Below are 20369 nucleotides of genomic sequence, written 5' to 3'. Positions count from 1 at the left end.
ACAGTAAAGAAGATAAAAACAAAAATAAACAAATGGGATTTAATGAAACTTAAAAGCTTTTGTACAGCAAAGGAAACCATAAACAAGATAATAAAACAGCCCTCAGCATAGGAGAAAATATTTGTAAACAAAGCAACTGACAAAAGATTAATCTCCAAAATACACACAGTTTTAATATATTTGATTTCTGTAACCACCACCACTGTTATGTTGATGAACTGATATACTTTTGTAGCCACATCAAACTCCCATTTCCGCATCTCTACCCTCTGACAAAACTGGTCTGCTCTTCATCTCTATATTTTCTTCTTATTTCAAGAATGTTTTAACTATAGAATCAAACTGTACATAATCTTTGAGATTGACTATTTTACTCAGAACAACTTTCTTGAGATCCACCCAAGTTGCTGTGTTAATGGTCCATCCCTTCATACTGCTGCATAGTATTCCATCGTGTAGAGGTACTAGTTTTTATTTAATCATTTGTTCATAGAAGAATACTTGCCTTATTTCCCATTTGGGTCTATTATAAATAAAGTTGCTATAAACACTCATAAACAAGTTTTTGTGTAAACATAAATATTCATTTCTCTGGGAAAAATGTCCAAGAATGTCCAGTTTTTGATAGACTTTATTCTATGCATTTGAAAACTAATAGACTATTAAAGAAAAAGTTTAGTTGAATGAAAAAAAAATGTATTTTAGTAGGAAGACAGACAATAAAGTAAATAAATAAATTTTAAAAGTAATGCAGATCATGATAAATGCTGTAAAAGAAAGAAGCTGTGATGCAATGGAGGGTGAGGAGGGCAGGAATCTACTTTAGAGAGTAGTCAGTGCAAGATTATGAGAAGAGGTAAAATTTTTTACTGAAAACTGAAGTGAAATGAACCAACTTTGAATATTAAAAGTTATTTTTTATTTTTCTGTATACTTTCTTGGAGAATTTACTAGGTCAGTGATTACAAAGCCCTGCCTTCTCTGCCATTACCACAAACAAATGAAGTTAAACTTAAAATATGAAACGTTTGCATGGTGGCCATTGATATATAGGTGGCTAATATTTCACAGAAAATGTAGTAACTATTAGATCCTAAATGTAGTAACTATTAAAGATATATGTAGGACAAGCATTGCCAAAGTTTCCTGAAAATCAAAATCTAACTGAAAAGTGGGCAATTAGTGCAACTCTCTAGGGTAAAGGGTGGGTAATCTAACAACTACTGGGATATTGTACTTTTTTTGACTAGAGGAATTCTTTAAATGTTTCTTCAATTAGATCATGTTGTGACTTCAAAGATCATGACACAGAAACAATATATTGTCATCCATGGAAGTTATCAATAAACCGTCATCCATGGAAGTTATTAACAAGGCTCTTGTTTTGGATAGGCTGTACTCCAAAGCATAAAGTCTACATAGATCATCCATAAAATAGGACATAGTGAAAAAGAATTTCTGAGTTGGGGAAGATGGCAACATTTAAAAGAGCCTTCTTACCCTCCTGGATGAGTGTAATCACGATGTAAGGCGATGGAATTGGATCAGTAAACCTGTTTGAAGACAGATTACATGGTAAGACTTTAAGATTCAACAGTCGTTAATTAGTCTATTGGGGAGCTCTGTTTTAGAAGCTTGTCTTATTTTCCAAACTGTAGAGGCAATAGTGAATATGATTCTGATCCTACCATGAACTTTTTGATGTAGAAAAAAGAAATAGGCTTATAATGCTTAGAACTCTGGGCTGGGGACTGCATTTAATGACCTTGCTTTCTGACCAAGACAGCCTAACATTTTCCTTGGCATGACTAAATTTTAGACAGGCTGTTACCTCACTATAGGACTCTGACCTCCCTTTTCTTAGAGCATTTACCTTAGAAAACTTACAATTGTAGATTTTCTCTCTGTTCCTTGAGATGTAGATCTTCTTCTAGTCTCTTCCCAGTATTACTACCCAAGAATGTCTTTCTCAAGAAATATAGTGTCCCTATCTTCCAGTCTTGGTGAGAAGGCAGGAGCCTAAATTCCATAAACACCAATCAGCAAACACATATGGCCTAATGCATTGACCAATCTCTCCACTAATGTCTCTCAGTACTTTTCCACTAGCTCACCCCAGTGCTTAAAAATTCTTCCTGTATTTTTCTCAATGGAGTTGACTTCAAACTTTCTCCCCTATTGCAATAAATTGTTTTTTGCCTATTTTTCTGGTCTGTTGAAAATTTTCTTTTACATTTCCTGAAACAATATTCTGATTAGGTTATACATTTAAGTTGCAATCCAGCGTTTCCTAAAGTTGCTTAACACTTTCATTCTTAGTAGTGTGGATAGTCAAAAGTTGAGAGTGAAGGAAGGGTCTGGACCAGAAGATTGACATGTAAACATGTTAGAGTTTAAGTTAATGGAGATTAATAAAGGTAGAATTGTCAGATAGAAACAATATGACAACTCAGGAAGGGACTTGAGTACCTCGAGACTAGGTAAATCAAAGTAGAGGAGGAGTAGACACTTCCCCGCAGAAAAGAGATCGAAAGAGTGAGGAATTTTAGCAGCACAAGCACCATTTAATAGATTGAGAGTGGGTGTGACAGTGGTAGAGAGAGGAAAAGAGCAAGAGATCCAAGCATATAGTATGTTTAAATAAAAGAGCAAATCTCAGCAAGAGTCTGTATATGGCATATGGCATAGGACCCTAGCCATAAAAACTATCCTTCCTTTCCAGGGAATTTACTGAGTCAGTCCCAGACAAACAAATGATTACAGCTTGCATTTTAAGAACCAGTACCTCAAAAGAAATATAATCCCATTAATGAAACTTATCATCATTCATCTATGCTTATATTACACTTATGTTGGGATTTTTTGTCTGAAATTATCTTCTCTGCCCTTTCTTATCTATCATTTACCCAATGTTTAAGACACAAATATTAGACTCTTTCTTTCTAGTGTATCTCCAGGTTATTTGCTCCTCCTTTCTGTTCTCTGTGTATCCTTTGTCCCAGATGCTTACCTTGAACATTAAATAGCTATTTGTGAGAAGACTCCCCATCAAACTGTCTGTGCCTTAAAGTCAAGGACCATATTTTATCTCTCTTTTTATCTCTAACTTCCATTAAAATCACTACATCAACTTTTACTCCAATATAGTTTTATATTGGAGTATAGTTGATTAACAATGTTGTGTTCACATCAGGTGTACAGCAAAGTGACTCACTTATACATATACATGTATCTATTCTTTTTCAGATTATTTTCCCATTTAGGTTATTACAGAATATTGAGCAGACTCCCCTGTGCTATACCATAGGTCCTTGTTGGTTATCTATTTTAAATATGGCAGCATGTACATGTCAATCCCAAACTCCCAGTCTATACCTCCCTCCCACTCTTCCCCCTTGGTAACCATAAGTTCATTCTTAAGACTGTGAGTTTATTTCTGTTTTGTAAATAAGTTCATGTTCATTGCATCTCTGTTTACAATAGCCAAGACAGAGAAGAAATCTAAATTTCCATCAACAGATGAATAGATAAAGATGTCATACATTTATTCAATGGACTATTACTCAGCCATTAAAAAGAATCAAATAATGCCATTTGGGGCAACATGGATGGACTCGGAGATTATCATACTAAGTGAAGTAAGTCAGACAGAGAAAGACAAATATCATGTGCTATCACTTACATGTGGAATCTAAAGAACATGAAACAAGGTTGATCTAGTGATTTGAATGGAAGTGAAGGTTTCAAGTTTTGTGTTTGGAAATCCATTCTGGAGGGTGCAAATATCATTGTGAAGAAGATTTTCTTGTGGTCAAATAGAATTGAAGTAAAGAGGAATAAATCTCTCAAATTGCAACTCTTTTTATTATTCTATGAGTCCTTATCAATATCTAACACTCTTGAAAGAATCATGGAGGCCATGGATCATGTTTTATCTTCATGCCAAGATGCTAGAATCCCATGGATCAATGGACTTCTAGTACCTTGGCATGAAGATAAAACACTTTGAATTTCAGTCATAAATGGTATTTAAATTCTTATCTATAAGTGATTTTATTTCCTTTACATCTAGCTTAACATCCAGTATATCCAGCATTGTTGAATTCACATACTTTTGGGGAACATATATCTTAGTTGGGAATTTTTCCCGTATCATAAATATTTCTGAGGACCAATTCTATTTCATATACTATGGTAGGTGCTATGTATACAGAAATAAAATAGGCATGTTCCTAATCCTAATGGAGCATTTAATACTAAGGGAAGATAAACATTAAAAAGAATAAAACACACAAACACACACACACACACACACACTGGAAAATACATAATTACAAATTGTGATGAATGCACTGAAGGAGAAAAAACAATAATTTTTATGCCAGTAAACAGCAAGTAAACAGAGTTTGTGGAGTAACTAAGGTGAGAAGTTTCTTGGTTAATTGTGGTTCAGAGAATGGAGAAAAGACAGTCTCTTCAATAAGTGGTTCTGGGAAAACTGGACAGTTACATGTAAAAGAATAAAATTAGAACACTCCTTAACACCATACACAAAAATAAACTCAAAATGGATTAAAGACCTAAATGTAAGGTGGGATACTATAAAAACTCTTAGAGGAAAACATAGGCAGAACACTCTTTGACATAAATTGCAGCAAGATATTTTTTGACCTACATTCTAGAGTACTGAAAATAAAAACAAAAATAAACAAATGGGATCTAATTAAACTTAAAAGTGTTTGCACAGTGAAGGAAACCATAAACAAAACAAAAAGACAACCCACAGAATGGGAGAAGATATTTGCAAATATTTTTGCAACCGACAAAGGATTAATCTCCAAAATATACAAACAGCTCATACAGCTCAATATCAAAAAACAAACTACCCAATCAAAAAATGGGTGGAAGACCTAAATAGATGTTTCTCCAAAGAAGACATACAGATGCCCAAAAAGCACATGAAAAGATGCTCAACATCACTAAATATTAGAGAAATGCAGATCAAAACTACAATAAGGTATCACCTCACCACCTTCTCTCTCTATAGTTTTCTTTAGATAAGGAAGAAAGTCAACACTCTCCTTTTCCAGTTCTAAAGTTTTTAGAAAATATGAGTGATTCTTCCTGAGAATTGTCATGTCAGACCAAAGATACACTCAAATCCAGTAGAGGATTGAACATTTCTGAGACTGAAGGGCTATGGAAGCATGCCAAAGCAAGACCGAGTGGGAGGTGTGAGAGGTGTGTCTTCCTTCTCTCATATCTCAGAGTGTGTGTGCGTGTGCGTGTATGTATGTATGTGCACACTAGTTTAGGGAAACTATGTGTATTCTATGTAAGTTTCAATTATATAATTTCTTCTTATCTTCAAAATGCATATCTTCTTTTAAAGGCCAACTTTAATGAGAACATTTCTCCTATTTGCCTTCCTTAAATTCTCAAAGGATCCTAGACTCCCTTTTCCTTTTTGGATCTTTCAAAGTCTGGTGTCTCATATATTGGACTGATGTTAATGGAGGCTTCTTCAGCCTAAGGTTGGCTAACTCTGATAAAAGCCAAGGGCTCCATTCCCTTGAGATAGATAATCTTCTTCATTCTCTCCACCAGTAAATGTTAAAGATAATATTTTCCCAAATTACTCAAGGGAAAACACATGAGTTTTAAGCATATTAAATATCCTCTAAAGAGTACATGGTTTAGTCTCACTAAAGAATGTAAATTTATCCTATAAATTTGATTTTGATCTGACTTGAAAAGTAATAGCCTTGGCATTATTGTTCTCGAAGCATTTGCCTCCTTTGCAAGTCTTCTTTCAACACAAAAGCCCACAGCATTAGCTGAGAAGTATTATGTAGGAAATTATGTTAATGAAGTGGTAGTCTTCAATATACTAACCGAGAAGCTATCCCAGAATTTGAAACAGAAAGTCTTTCAGACTAAATAAAAATGAAAACGTGACTTATCAAGTCAATTAAAACACTGAGCAAGAAGGAAGGAGAATGAAATAGGTCAAATTAACACATTTAGATAGGTGCAAGCAGGTTAAAAGGACCACTCTCCCTGAGTCCCGATGTTCCCAATGTTCATAAATCCTGCTTCTCTCTTGCTATATCAGCCTTCGCAACTGAAGTTTTAGTGATGAGGACCAGAGCTGAGGTTGGATCAAGGAAGAGTAACAGAGGGATAGATCTTGAGCCAATGACACACACCTGTTCTGTCAGAGTTGCAGGGGAATTCTACTTGATGCAAGAGTATCTGCCAATTAGCTTGTTTAACAGCCTTTGGTCTTATTTGCATTCCTTGGGTAGAGCACTTGTATGACCAGAATGGGACTCTATTGGATTGTCAGCAAATGGTGTTAAATTCATATATGATCAAGTCCTAGTCTAGAGGTTGCATGATCACAAATTTGGTCTTTCATCCCTTTGTATCTTTAAGCAGCATATTTTTATTTCATTATATTTTATATTTATTCTGTCTTGTCAGTCTTACTAACTTACTATCTATGAATCTAAATCATATGAATTTAGTAATCTAAATACTAAATCATATGAATTCTGCCTACATTCCAAGAGTTACTTTTTATTCATTATATATAAACCTATCCTATGAGTTTTGCTTATATCGCATATGTTTACTTTGTAGCATATTACTATTTATACTTAACATTTCTTATGAATTCCATCCACTTTGTTGTTTTCTTGTTTTCCAGGGTAGAACTGAATATTCTCAGCAGTACAGAAAATGCTCATTACAGAATGCCATTGGCTGAGCCATTTAATTTTTTTTTTTTTTTTTTTTTGCGTTACACTGGCCTCTCACTGTTGTGGTCTCTCCCGTTGCGGAGCACAGGCTCCGGACGCGCAGGCCCAGCAGCCATGGCTCACAGGCCCAGCCGCTCCGAGGCATGTGGGATCTTCCCAGATCGGGGCACGAACCCGTGTCCCCTGCATCGGCAGGCGGACCCTCAACCACAGCGCCACCAGGGAAGCCCTGAGCAATTTAATTTGATGAGTATCATAATCACAAAACCTATTCTTTCTATTCGCCAATATATCCCCAACAAAAAAGGAGAATTTGCGTGTTTTAATGGCATTAAGACACACTTGCAGTAGTTCAGGTGAGAGATGATGGTGTCTCAGCCTGGACTGAAAGTATAGGATGTTGAGAAATGGATGAAACAGAGAGGGAATCTATATATCTAGGTGACAAAATTTAAGTGGGGTTTTCAGAAGAGAATGATATCAAAGATACTCCCAAGTTTCTTTATCTATACGTGTATCACTAGATAAAAAGAAAAAGTGAGAAAAGTGGAAAAGAAGTAAGTTGGGGACTGTACAGGTGAGTAATTAACACAAATTCAATTTTGGAATTATGCTCCAAGGGAGATATCTAGTTTGTAATTAGTTAAATACTAATGTGAAATTTAGAAGACAAAACTATCAATTATATACAGTGAGAATATTTTAAAATATATTGATAGTATTAAATACCATGAAATTGAAAAATATCATCTAGGAAGAGAATGTAGAAGGGAAGAGAGACTCAGTGAATCAATATTATGAGCATATATACATACACGTTTATAGGGTACCAAATGCAGGTTACTTTTTAGTTTTGTATTGTGTCAACTTACTAAGCTGGAACTAGGTTTCTCAGAATTTCCTTCCCTGCAAGTTCAAAGTTAGATTCAGCCACAAGAGATATTTTCATGAGATCTGGAATGTCAGTGAAGCAGCAGCCATGTTTTCTTTAAATATGGAAGGTCAGTGAAGGACATGAGACAATTTACAGCATTAGCACCTACATGCTTAGCTTGGAAAAACAGCCAGGCCCAAAACTCCTCCAGGTCCAGTCGATTTCCTCCTTCAGCTTTCTCATCTCTTGGGTCTGATATATGTTGAATTACAGATGTGAGTCTTGAAGGACACAGCCATCTCTGAAGTTGGAGGCTTGGAGACAGTGAAAGACTGATGACTTTTATCTTGGTTTCTATGTAATCCTTGTAGGTTTCAGCTGAGTTGCTTCCTTCACTTCAAGTCCATCTTCGCTCACCTCTTTGTTTCCCAGTGAACTTTAGGCCTCAGTCATTGACACAGGCATTATCTTTATGCAGACCATTTTATCAGCTTCCAGGTCGTTCTGCTTCTCTGACTGAATCCTGAATGATACAGTTATGAACAACCTGAATTTTGTGGTAATACTAATGTAGCACTGAGAAAAGAAGAGCAGAATGACCTTGACAACCTACAGAACACAAAGCCTGGTACTGTACCAATCATTAAACGATTCTTTATTAATTTCAAATTCACCCTTCCATATTCTCCTTCATGATGTTGGGGCTGGAATTCTGCAAACAATTTTTCTTTGGTCAGCTAGCATCCAGTTAGGCTCTACCAATAAGGGGTAAAGATAGAGATAAGAAAGCATAAGGATAAGAGAATAAATTACTTGTTTATCTATTCCTGTCAGCATTGGCAAAGCAATGACCCTTTATTCCTGAAGTGGTAATTAGTTTCAGATCTGGGCTTATTGCAACACTCCTAGAAGCAGCTTCATCCCATCCCCTTGAGAGAACTCACGTCAAAAGTGGGTAGAGCATTTTCCTCAGAGGTCTAGAGTCTACTTCATGGAATTTCCATGATCAGGCTTTAAAAAACCAAAGCTACACCATTATGCCTTCCTCAGAGGTCTGAGTACTAATTTCGAAGGTCTTCCCCTCTGAATATCAAAACTTAGGTTTTGATAACCCCAATTACTTCTTTTGAATTCCCTCTACCCTAGATTGATTGGTAAATGCTTCCTGCAGATATCACCTTAGTGTTTCCTCAATATTCCTTTTTTTCTTTTTCAGTGTTTGAATACCAAATTAATAAATCCGTATATTAAGTTTCATCTCTTTATCTATATACAATAGTATCTTTTGTTGTCCTGTGTGGACAGTGCCTGATAAATACTGCCCTTCAAGAACATGTGAAAACATGTTGGAGGGGTTTCCCTGGTGGCGCAGTGGTTAAGAGTCCGCCTTCCGATGCAGGGGACATGGGTTCGTGCCCCGGTCCGGGAAGATCCCACATGAGGTGGAGCGGCTGTGCCCGTGAGCCTGCGCGTCCAGAGCCTGTGCTCCGCGATGGGAGAGGCCACAACAGTGAGAGGACCACGTACCGAAAAAAAAGAAAAAAAAGATAAAAGAAAATGTTGGAGGAGTACCCAATAGCTAGGAGAAAAGTATCAAAGAAAATTACCCTGGAAAACTGAATCTTCAATAAGAAAATATTTATAAAATGTTTTGTGAGTTATTCCAGGGAAGCAAGATTAGTACACAGAAAGGCATATAGAGCATACAGAGGCACATAAAACATGGAGACTTGAAAGTATTTCAGCATAGCTGGGATTCAAAATAGAAGAGGAAATGTTGGAGGAAGTAAGGACACAACAGAGTTTGTGAGTTATGAGAATATGTTTGTAGCTTACTCTGAAAAGAATAGGGAACTAATAAATTTGTGAATGATGAATGACATTCATTTCAGAGCAATCTCACCAGTGATAGTCTAGTGTATTAGAGGAAGACAAATGTGAATTTATGTTGACCAGTGATGAGTCTATGTATTACTTCAGATGAGAAATAAAGGGGGTTTGACCTGAACAGGTGAGAGTGATTATGGGGAGAACAAAGAAGATTTGGAAATGCCAAAGTAAAGCTGGCAGATTTGGTGATTGATTTCATGTCAAAGGAGGAAAAAGAAGGAGCTAACTTACAAAGCTAGGAATCTGGCAAGGAAAAGTGTGGGGATGGAAATGCCAGCCATCAACATAACAATTTTGGAAAAAACAGAATTGGACTGAGATTCTTAGTTCAGTTTTCAGAACATGATATTCATTTTAACATTTGGGCTGCTGTAACAAAATACCACAGACTAGTGACCTATAAACAGAAGAAATGTACTGCATACAGTTCCAGAGGCTTCAAGTCTGAGATCAGGGTGCCAGCAAGGTCAGGTGAAGTCCCTCTTCTGGTCACAGATTTCCCCTCATATGTTCACAAGAGGAAAGGAGCTAGGAATCTCTCTGGAACCACTTTTATAATGGCACTAATCTCATTCATGATGGTTCTACCCTCATGACCTAAGCATCTCCCAAAGCCCTCACTTTCTAATACTATCAAATTGAGCATTAGGATTTCAACATATGAATTTTGGGGGGTACACAAACATTCATTTGATAACAGTGTGTTTTAGATATTTATGTTAAATAAACTCTATATAAGTAGCAAACCTGTCTATCTTTTTCATTGTTGTATCTCCAATGGCCACTATTGAATTAGTCAGAGAACAATCATACAAACAGTATTTATAGAATGAAAAATGTTTGGTTGTGAAGAAAAGAATGTATTATGAATTTCTAGCACATAAATAGTAGATGTTCTCAAGAAGAATCTAGAAAAAATGGCTTAGGTTTAATAAAATAAGAAATAGCAATCCTCAACTAAAACAAAACCTAAGTTTTGCACTGAAAAAGTTTGTATTGCAAAGCTATTTGCAAAGTGTATTACATATTTTATCTCTCTAGCTACATGGCAAAATGTTTTTTAGATGTATTGATTCACCTAGTCAAAAATTGGTGTCTTCTCTGTGCCAGACACTATTCTACACTCTGTGAATACAATAACAAACAAAGTCACTGCCCTCATGAAATGAGATGGACATATAAATAGTCAAAACAAAATTATGTGGTGTGTCGTACGGTAATCAGTACTGTGAAACAAATAATGAAGCAGGGTAAGGATGTAGGGAGTATCAGAGACAGGAAAGGGCATGCTGTGTTATTTAGAGTGGTTAGGGAAAGCTTCACTGATAAAGTTAGGTAATTTAGCAGACATCCAAAGAAGGGATGTAGTAAGACTTATAGATATGGGGAAGGGAGGGGTTATTTTTCCAGCCAGGGATTTTAGCAAATTCTGAAGTAAGAATGTGCTTTTAGTTAAAAGGACAAGCCCTGGAAGGGTTTGAAGTCACTGAGGTAGCCTAGGTGCCAGCTCCTATGAGTTTAAGACAACCCTATATAGAACTTGTGGGCAAGAGGAGGCACCAGCTAACATTTAAATAGTATACAATGACCAGTAAGTGTGGGAAAGAAGCTTAATCAATTTATAAATCAAATACATAAAAATTAAAATGATTTTGTTTTTAACCTGACAAATTAAGGAGATTGATCATGCATGATATTGATGAAAATATAGAAAAATAGACTATATCACTTTTGGCTCATGAGGAGGGCACATGTGGACAATTTTTTGAATAATACCTTACATAGAATTTTAAAATTTTAATGCTTTTGACCCTGTAATTTTAGTTTTGAGAGTTTATCCTAATACTATTATCAGAGAGAAGCTTAAAGATATATTTATAAGGATTTTTTAAATTTTAAAATTGCTTAAGATAAAAAATTTGGAAATTACCTAAATTAGTAATATACATTCTAATATATCCATTAAATGGGATATTAGGTATCCATTGACTATGGAAACAATGTATGGTAGAGACACTGTTGAGACAAAATATGTTTTCTTTTTCCTTTCCTAGTAGAAACTCCAATTTTTTTGGTTAGGCATGTGGCAACATGCAATAAACACTTAATTTCTCAGCTTCCATTGGAGCTATGATTTGCTTTTTGACTAAGTTACGGTTAATTGCTTATTGGAAGAAAAGCTCCTCTGAAAGGGATTGGGCATGTGCTTTTTCATCTCTTCTTTTTTCTTGACAAAGATTTTATCTCAGTAATATAATCATTGCTTGATATCAGAACACCTATTAATATACTCTATCAGTAGTTCAAATAGAAAGATCATATTTTCTTTCTCTTTGCTCTAGTCTACATAAGGGCCCAAATAACATTCATCTCTTAGAGGGAGAAAAAACATATGAAAATAATAATGTAAATATACACTTTATTATCAAAAAATCTTGCTTAAATCAACAGAAGGAACACTATCCTTACTGATGAAACACTGGAGGCATTTCCACTAAAATAATAATTAAGAATGCCCACTATCACTATTTTAATGTTTATTTTATCTAGAGGTATGTGATAAATATAAAATTTCATGAATATGAAATAAAAGCTGTGAATAGTGACAAGGGAAAGACAAGTTTATGATTTGCAGATAACAAAATTTTATATGTAAAATTTTCAAAAGAAAAACTAAGTGAAAGATTCTCTACAACAATGAATTTCAATATGGCTGCTGAATTAAATTTATATATAATTAAGAATCAACAGTGCCTGTCATTTTCTTTTCTTAACACTCACAGCAATAACCAGTTGGAAACTATGGAGGAAGGTACTTTCATTCAAAACAGTAAAAAATACAAACTATTCAGGAATATCTTTATCTAAAAATTTGAGGAAGTTATGTGAAGGAAAATCTAAACTTTTGCTTAAAGATAAAAATATAATATGTGGCTTAATGATTACATAAAACATAGTCCTAAGGATGTACTTATTTTAATTCCATTAAAACCCCCTTTTAGTTGTCAGAAAACTTATAACTTCTTTCTAAAATTCATCTGAAAACATGTACAATACAAGAATAAGAAGATTGTGAACAGGGAGAAATAAAGAAGACTATAAAGCAATAGTAATTAACAGTGTGATGTGGCATAGCCCTGAAAGATAAATCAGTGCATGTAACAGTAATGACTTCTACTATCAAAATTGCCCACTATGTGACAGGCAGTGTAACAGGGAGGCACTTCATACACATAATATTGTACCTGCTCTATATGAGTCAAGTGTTAGTGTACCCACTTCATACTTGGAAAATTGTGTCAGAGAAGTTAGCTAATTTATTAAAAATTATAGATTTTTATAGATGCAAGATTTAAAAGAAAGACTCATGCTACATTGGAGGGGCTAATCAGAGAGAATGATTTCCTGACTTTCAATTTTCTAGACCAGATTTCCAGACACATGGCTATTTTTTTGTTTTCCACTTGTAGGAATATTAGATTACCTGTTGTATGCTTACTTTAAGACTGTTATTTTGGTGGGTTTTTTTTGTTTGTTTGTTTTGTTTTGTTTTGTTTTTGAGGCTAGTTTGAGTGGATTCCAATCCCTGGTAGTCAAAGACTCCCTAATGTAAAAACCAAAGTCTAGTATCTTTATTATATATTATCCAAAAACAAGTAGCCCAGAGCACATTCTAAATTAATATTAAAGCAATTAGTAAGAAAATGAAGCATGAATCAACAAGTATTTCTTTCACAATTTGTAATCCTTTGGAAAAAAATCAATAATATCCTTAATAATAGTATCCCACAATTCATAGGAAACAACATATATAATTTAGAGAAAGATAAAAAAATCTTAAAAGCAATTAAAAAAAATTATGGATGAAGTAGTGCAATATTTAATTTAAAAGGTAGAAGTAAATGCAGAAAAAATATAAGTGGATGTCATTACTGAAAATGTCAATGTTCTACATGTCACATAATATCATACACAAAATACAATATCAAATGAAGAAATACTTGCTAACATATGACAATGATCTAATAACATAAGAACATGGTCTAATCCTTCCTTCTAATACAGGGAGTATTTGCACAAGTTGATAGGAAAAACACAAAAAACTTGAAACAAAATAGGAAAATAATATGAATTAATAATTCATATTAAGATCTAGCTAATAAAGACATTAAAAATATGTTCCAATGAAATTGACTATTTTTTTTTAAACATCTTTATTGGGGTATAATTGCTTTACAATGGTGTGTTAGTTTCTGCTTTATAACAAAGTGAATCAGTTATACATATACATATGTTCCCATATCTCTTCCCTCCTGCGTCTCCCTCCCTCCCACCCTCCCTACCCCACCCGTCCAGGTGGTCACAAAGCACCGAGCCGATATCCCTGTGCCATGCAGCTGCTTCACACTAGCTATCTACCTTATGTTTGTTAGTGTGTATATGTCCATGACTCTCTCTCGCCCTGTCAGAGCTCACCCTTCCCCCCCCATATCCTCAAGTCCTTTCTCCAGTAGGTCTGTGTCTTTATTCCTGTCTTACCCCTAGGTTCTTCATGGCATTTTTTTTCTTCTTAAATTCCATATATATGAGTTAGCATATGGTATTTGTCTTTTTCTTTCTGACTTACTTCACTCTGTATGACCGACTCTAGGTCTATCCACCTCATTACAAATAGCTCAATTTCGTTTCTTTTTATGGCTGAGTAATATTCCATTGTATATATGTGCCACATCTTCTTTATCCATTCATCCAATGATGGGCACTTAGGTCGTTTCCATCTCCAGGCTATTGTAAATAGAGCTGCAATGAACATTTTGGTACATGACTCTTTTTGAATTTTGGTTTTCTCAGGGTACATGCCCAGTAGTAGGATTGCTGGGTCATATGGTAGTTCTATTTGAAGTTTTTTAAGGAGCCTCCATACTGTTCTCCATAGTGGCGGTACCAATTCACATTCCCACCAGCAGTGCAAGAGTGTTCCCTATTCTCCACAACCTCTCCAGCATTTGTTTCCAGACTTTTTGATGATGGCCATTCTGACGGGTGTGAGATGACATCTCATTGTAGTTTTGATTTGCATTTCTCTAATGATTAAAGATGTTGAGCATTCTTTCATATGTTTGTTGGCAGTCTGTATATCTTCTTTGGAGAAATGTCTATTTAGGTCTTCTGCCCATTTTTGGATTGGGTTGTTTGTTTTTTTGTTACTGAGCTGCATGAGTTGCTTGTAAATTTTGGAGATTAATCCTTTGTCAGTTGCTTCATTTGCAAATATTTTCTCCCATTCTGAGGGTTGTCTTTTGGTCTTATTTATGGTTTCCTTTGCTGTGCAAAAGCTTTGAAGTTTCATTAGGTCCCATTTGTTTATTTCTGTTTTTATTTCCATTACTCTAGGAGGTGGGTGAGAAAGGATCTTGCTGTGATTTATGTCATGGAGTGTTCTGCCTATGTTTTCCTCTAAGAGTTTGATAGTTTCTGGCCTTATATTTAGGTCTTTAATCCATTTTGAGCTCATTTTTGTGTATGGTGTTAGGGAATGATCTAATCTCATACTTTTACATGTACCTGTCCAGTTTTCCCAGCACCACTTATTGAAGAGGCTGTCCTTTCTCCACTGTATATTCCTGCCTCCTTTATCAAAGATAAGGTGTCCATATGTGCGTGGGTTTATCTCTGGGCTTTCTATCCTGTTCCATTGATCTATCTTTCTGTTTTTGTGCCAGTACCATACTGTCTTGATTACTGTAGCTTTGTAGTATAGTCTGAAGTCAGGGAGCCTGATTCCTCCAGCTCCTTTTTTCGTTCTCAAGATTGCTTTGGCTATTCGGGGTCTTTTGTGTTTCCATACAAATTGCAAAATTTTTTTTTCTAGTTCTGTGAAAAATGACAGTGGTAGTTTGATAGGGATTGCATTGAATCTATAGATTGCTTTGGGTAGTAGAGTCATTTTCACAATGTTGATTCTTCCAGTCCAAGAACATGGTATCTCTCCATCTATTTGTATCATCTTTAATTTCTTTCATCAGTGTCTTATAATTTTCTGCATACAGTTGTTTTGTCTCCTTAGGTAGGTTTATTCCTAGATATTTTATTTTTTTGTTGCAATGGTGAATGGGAGTGCTTTCTTGATTTCAATTTCAGATTTTTCATCATTAGTATATAGGAATGCCAGAGATTTCTGTGCATTAATTTTGTATCCTGCTACTTTACCAAATTCATTGATTAGCTCTAGCAGTTTTCTGGTAGCACCTTTAGGATTCTCTATGTATAGTATCATGTCATCTGCAAACAGTGACAGCTTTACTTCTCCTTTTCCGATTTGGATTCCTTTTATTTCCTTTTCTTCTCTGATTGCTTGGCTAAAACTTCCAAAACTATGTTGAATAACAGTGGTGAGAGTCAGCAACCTTCTCTTGTTCCTGATCTTAGTGGAAATGCTTTCAGTTTTTCACCATTGAGGATGATGTTGGCTGTGGGCTTGTCATATATGGCCTTTATTATGCTGAGGAAAGTTCCCTCTATGCCTACTTTCTGCAGGGTTTTTATCATAAATGGGTGTTGAATTTTGTCAAAAGTTTTCTCTGCATGTATTGAGATGATCATATGGTTTTTCTCCTTCAGTTTGTTAATATGGTTTATCACATTGATTGATTTGCATATATTGAAGAATCCTTGCATTCCTGGAATAAACCCCACTTGGTCATGGTGTATGATCCTTTTAATGTGCTGTTGGATTCTGTTTGCTAGTATTTTGTTGAGGATTTTTGCATCTATGTTCATCAGTGATATTGGCCTGTAGTTTTCTTTCTTTGTGACATCCTTGCCTGGTTTTGGTATCAAGGTGATGGTGGCCTCGTAGAAGGAATTTGGGAGTGTTCCTCCCTCTGCTATATTTTGGAAGAGTTTGAGAAGGATAGGTGTTAGCTCTTCTCTAAATGTTTGATAGAATTCGCCTGTGAAGCCATCTGGTCCTGGACTTTTGTTTGTTGGAAGATTTTTAATCACAGTTTCAATTTCAGTGCTTGTGATTGGTCTGTTCATATTTTCTATTTCTTCCTGATTCAGTCTTGGCAGGTTGTGCATTTCTAAGAATTTGTCCATTTCTTACAGATTGTCCATTTTTTGGGCATAGATTTGCTTGTAGTAATCTCTCATGATCTTTTTTATTTCTGCAGTGTCAGTTGTTACTTCTTTTTCATTTCTAATTCTCTTGATTTGAGTCTTCTCCCTTTTTTTCTTGATGAGTCTGGCTAGTGGTTTATCTATTTTGTTTATCTTCTCAAAGAACCAGCTTTTAGTTTTATTGATCTTTGCTATTGTTTCCTTCATTTCTTTTTCATTTATTTCTGATCTGATTTTTATGATTTCTTTCCTTTTGCTAGCTTTGGGGTTTTTTTGTTCTTCTTTCTCTAATTGCTTGAGGTGCAAGGTTAGGTTGTTTATTCGAGATGTTTCCTTCTTCTTAAGGTGGGCTTGTATTGCTATAAACTTCCCCCTTAGAACTGCTTTTGCTGCATCCCATAGGTTTTGGGTCGTTGTGTCTCCATTGTCATTTGTTTCTAGGTATTTTTTTATTTCCTCTTTGATTTCTTCAGTGATCACTTCATTATTAAGTAGTGTATTGTTTAACATCCATGTGTTTGTATTTTTTACAGATCTTTTCCTGTAATTGATATCTTGTCTCATGGCGTTGTGGTCGGAAAAGATACTTGATACAATTTCAATTTTCTTAAATTTACCAAGGCTTGATTTGTGACCCAAGATATGATGTATCCTGGAGAATGTTCCATGAGCACTTGAGAAAAATGTGTATTCTGTTGTTTTTGGATGGAGTGTCCTATAAATATCAATTAAGTCCATCTTGTTTAATGTATCATTTAAAACTTGTTTTTCCTTATTTATTTTCATTTTGGATGATCTGTCCATTGGTGAAAGTGGGGTGTTAAAGTCCCCTACTATGAATGTGTTACTGTCGATTTCCCCTTTTATGGCTGTTACTATTTGCCTTATGTATTGAGGTGCTCCTATGTTGGGTGCATAAATATTTACAATTGTTATATCTTCTTCTTGGATCGATCCCTTGATCATTATGTAGTGTCCTTCTTTGTCTCTTCTAATAGTCCTTATTTTAAAGTCTATTTTGTCTGATATGAGAATTGCTACTCCAGCTTTCTTTTGGTTTCCATTTGCATGGAATATCTTCTTCCATCCCCTTACTTTCAGTCTGTATGTGTCTCTAGGTCTGAAGTGGGTCTCTTGTATACAGAATACATAAGGGTCTTGTTTTTGTATCCATTCAGCCAATCTGTGTCTTTCGGTGGGAACATTTAGTCCATTTACATTTAAGGTAATTATCGATATGTATGTTCCTATTCCCATTTTCTAAATTGTTTTGGGTTCGTTATTATAGGTCTTTTCCTTCTCTTGTGTTTCTTGTCCAGAGAAGTTTCTTTAGCATTTGTTGTAAAGCTGGTTTGGTGGTGCTGAACTCTCTCAGCTTTTGCTTGTCTGTTAAGGTTTTAATTTCTCCATCAAATCTGAATGAGATCCTTGCTGGGTAGAGTAGTCTTGGTTGCAGGTTTTTCTCCTTCATCACTTTCAGTATGTCCTGCCACTCCCTTCTGGCTTGTAGGGTTTCTGCTGAGAGATCAGCTGTTAACCTTATGGGGATTCCCTTGTGTGTTACTTGTTGTTTTTCCCTTGCTGATTTTAATATGCTTTCTTTATATTTAATTTTTGACAGTTTGATTAATATGTGTTGTGGCATATTTCTCCTTGGATTTATCCTGTATGGGACTCTCTGTGCTTCCTGGACTTGATTAACTATTTCCTTTCCCATATTAGGGAAGTTTTCAACTATAATCTTTTCAAATATTTTCTCAGTCCCTTTCTTTTTCTCTTCTTCTTCTGGAACCCCTGTAATTCGAATGTTGGTGCGTTTAATGTTGTCCCAGAGGTCTCTGAGACTGTCCTCAGTTCTTTTCATTCTTTTTTCTTTATTCTGCTCTGCAGTAGTTATTTCCACTATTTTATCTTCCAGGTCACTTATCCATTCTTCTGCCTCAGTTATTCTGCTATTGATTCCATCTAGAGTACTTTTAATTTCATTTATTGTGTTCTTCATCATTGCTTGTTTCATCTTTGTTTCTTCTTGTTAACTGTTTCTTGCATTTTGTCCATTCTATTTCTAAGATTTCGGATCATCCTTACTATCATTATTCTGAATTCTTTTTCAGGTAGACTGCCTATTTCCTCTTCATTTGTTAGGTCTGGTGCATTTTTATCTTGCTCCTTCATCTGCTGTGTGTTTTTCTGTCTTCTCATTTTGCTTATCTTACTGTGTTTGGGGTCTCCTTTTTGCAGGTTGCAGGTTCGTAGTTCCCGCTGTTTTTGATGTCTGTCTCCAGTGGCTAAGGTTGGTTCAGTGGGTTGTGTAGGCTTCCTGGTGGAGCGTACTAGTGCCTGTGTTGTGGTGGATGAGGCTGGATCTTGTCCCTCTAGTGGGCAGGTTCACGTCTGGTGGTGTGTTTTGGGGTGTCTGTGGCCTTACTATGATTTTAGGCAGCCTCTCTGCTAATGGGTGGGGTTGTGTTCCTGTTTTGCTAGTTGTTTGGCATAGGTTGTCCAGCACTGTGTCTTGCTGGTCGTTGAGTGAAGCTGGGTGCTGGTGTTAAGATGGAGGTCTCTGGGAGATTTCCGCCGTTTAATATTATGTGGAGCTGGGAGGTCTCTTGTTTACCGGTGTCCTGAAGTTGGCTCTCCTACCTCAGAGGCAGAGCCCTGACTCCTGGCTGGAGCATCAAGAGCCTTTCATCCACACAGCTCAGAATAAAAGGGAGAAAAAGTAGAGAGAAATAGTAGAAGTATGAAGAAAGAAAGAAAGAAAGGAGGGAAGGAAGGAAGGAAGAAAGAAAGAAGCAAAGAAGGAAAGAAGGCAAGAAGGAAAGAAAGGAGGGTGGGAGGGAGGGAGGGAGGGAGGAAGGAAGGAAGGAGGGAAAGAAGGAAAAAAGACAGAAAGAAAGAAGATACAGTAAAATAAAATAAAGTATAATAAAGTTATTGAATTAAAAAATACTTATTTAGAAAAAAGAAAAAAAAAAGGGATGGATAGAACCTTAGGACAAATGTTGGAAGCAAAGCTATACAGACAAAATCTTACACAGAAGCATATACATACACCCTCACAGAAAGAGGTAAAGGTGAAAAAATCATAAATCTTGCTGTCAGAGACCACTTCCTCAATTTGGGATGATTCGTTGTCTAAAGGAGGGAAGGAAGGAAGGAAAGAAAGAAGGAAAGAAAGAAAGAAGGAAAGAAAGAAAGAAAGAAGGTAAAGTATAATAAAGTTATTAAAATTAATTATTAAGAAAAAATTTTTTTTAAAAAACCATGGACGGATAGAACCCTAGGACAAATGGTGGAAGCAAGACTATACAGACAAGATCTCACACAGAAGCATACACATACACATTCACAAAAAGAGGAAAAGGGGAAAAAAATCATAGATCTTGCTCCTAAAGTCCACCTCCTCAATTTGGGATCATTCCTTGTCTATTCAGGTATTCCACAGATGCAGGGTACATGAAGTTGATTGTGGAGCTTTAATTCGCTGCTTCTGAGGCTGCTGGGAGAGATTTCCCTTTCTCTTCTTTGTTCTCACAGCTCACAGGGGCTCAGCTTTGGATTTGGCCCTGCCTCTGCGTGTAGGTCGCTGGAGGGCGTCTGTTTTTTGCTCAGACAGGACGGGGTTAAAGGAGCCGCTGATTCGGGGGCTCTCGCGCACTCCGGCCAGGGGGCAGGGAGGGGCACTGCGGGCGGGGCGGGCCTGCGGCAGAGGCCGG

The sequence above is a fragment of the Monodon monoceros genome, unplaced genomic scaffold (genome assembly GCF_005190385.1).
Source record: "Monodon monoceros isolate NGI ecotype Baffin Bay Population unplaced genomic scaffold, NGI_Narwhal_1 Super_Scaffold_7, whole genome shotgun sequence".
In the NCBI taxonomy this organism is placed as follows: Eukaryota; Metazoa; Chordata; class Mammalia; order Artiodactyla; family Monodontidae; genus Monodon; species Monodon monoceros.
Note: the sequence above shows the minus strand (reverse complement) of the source record.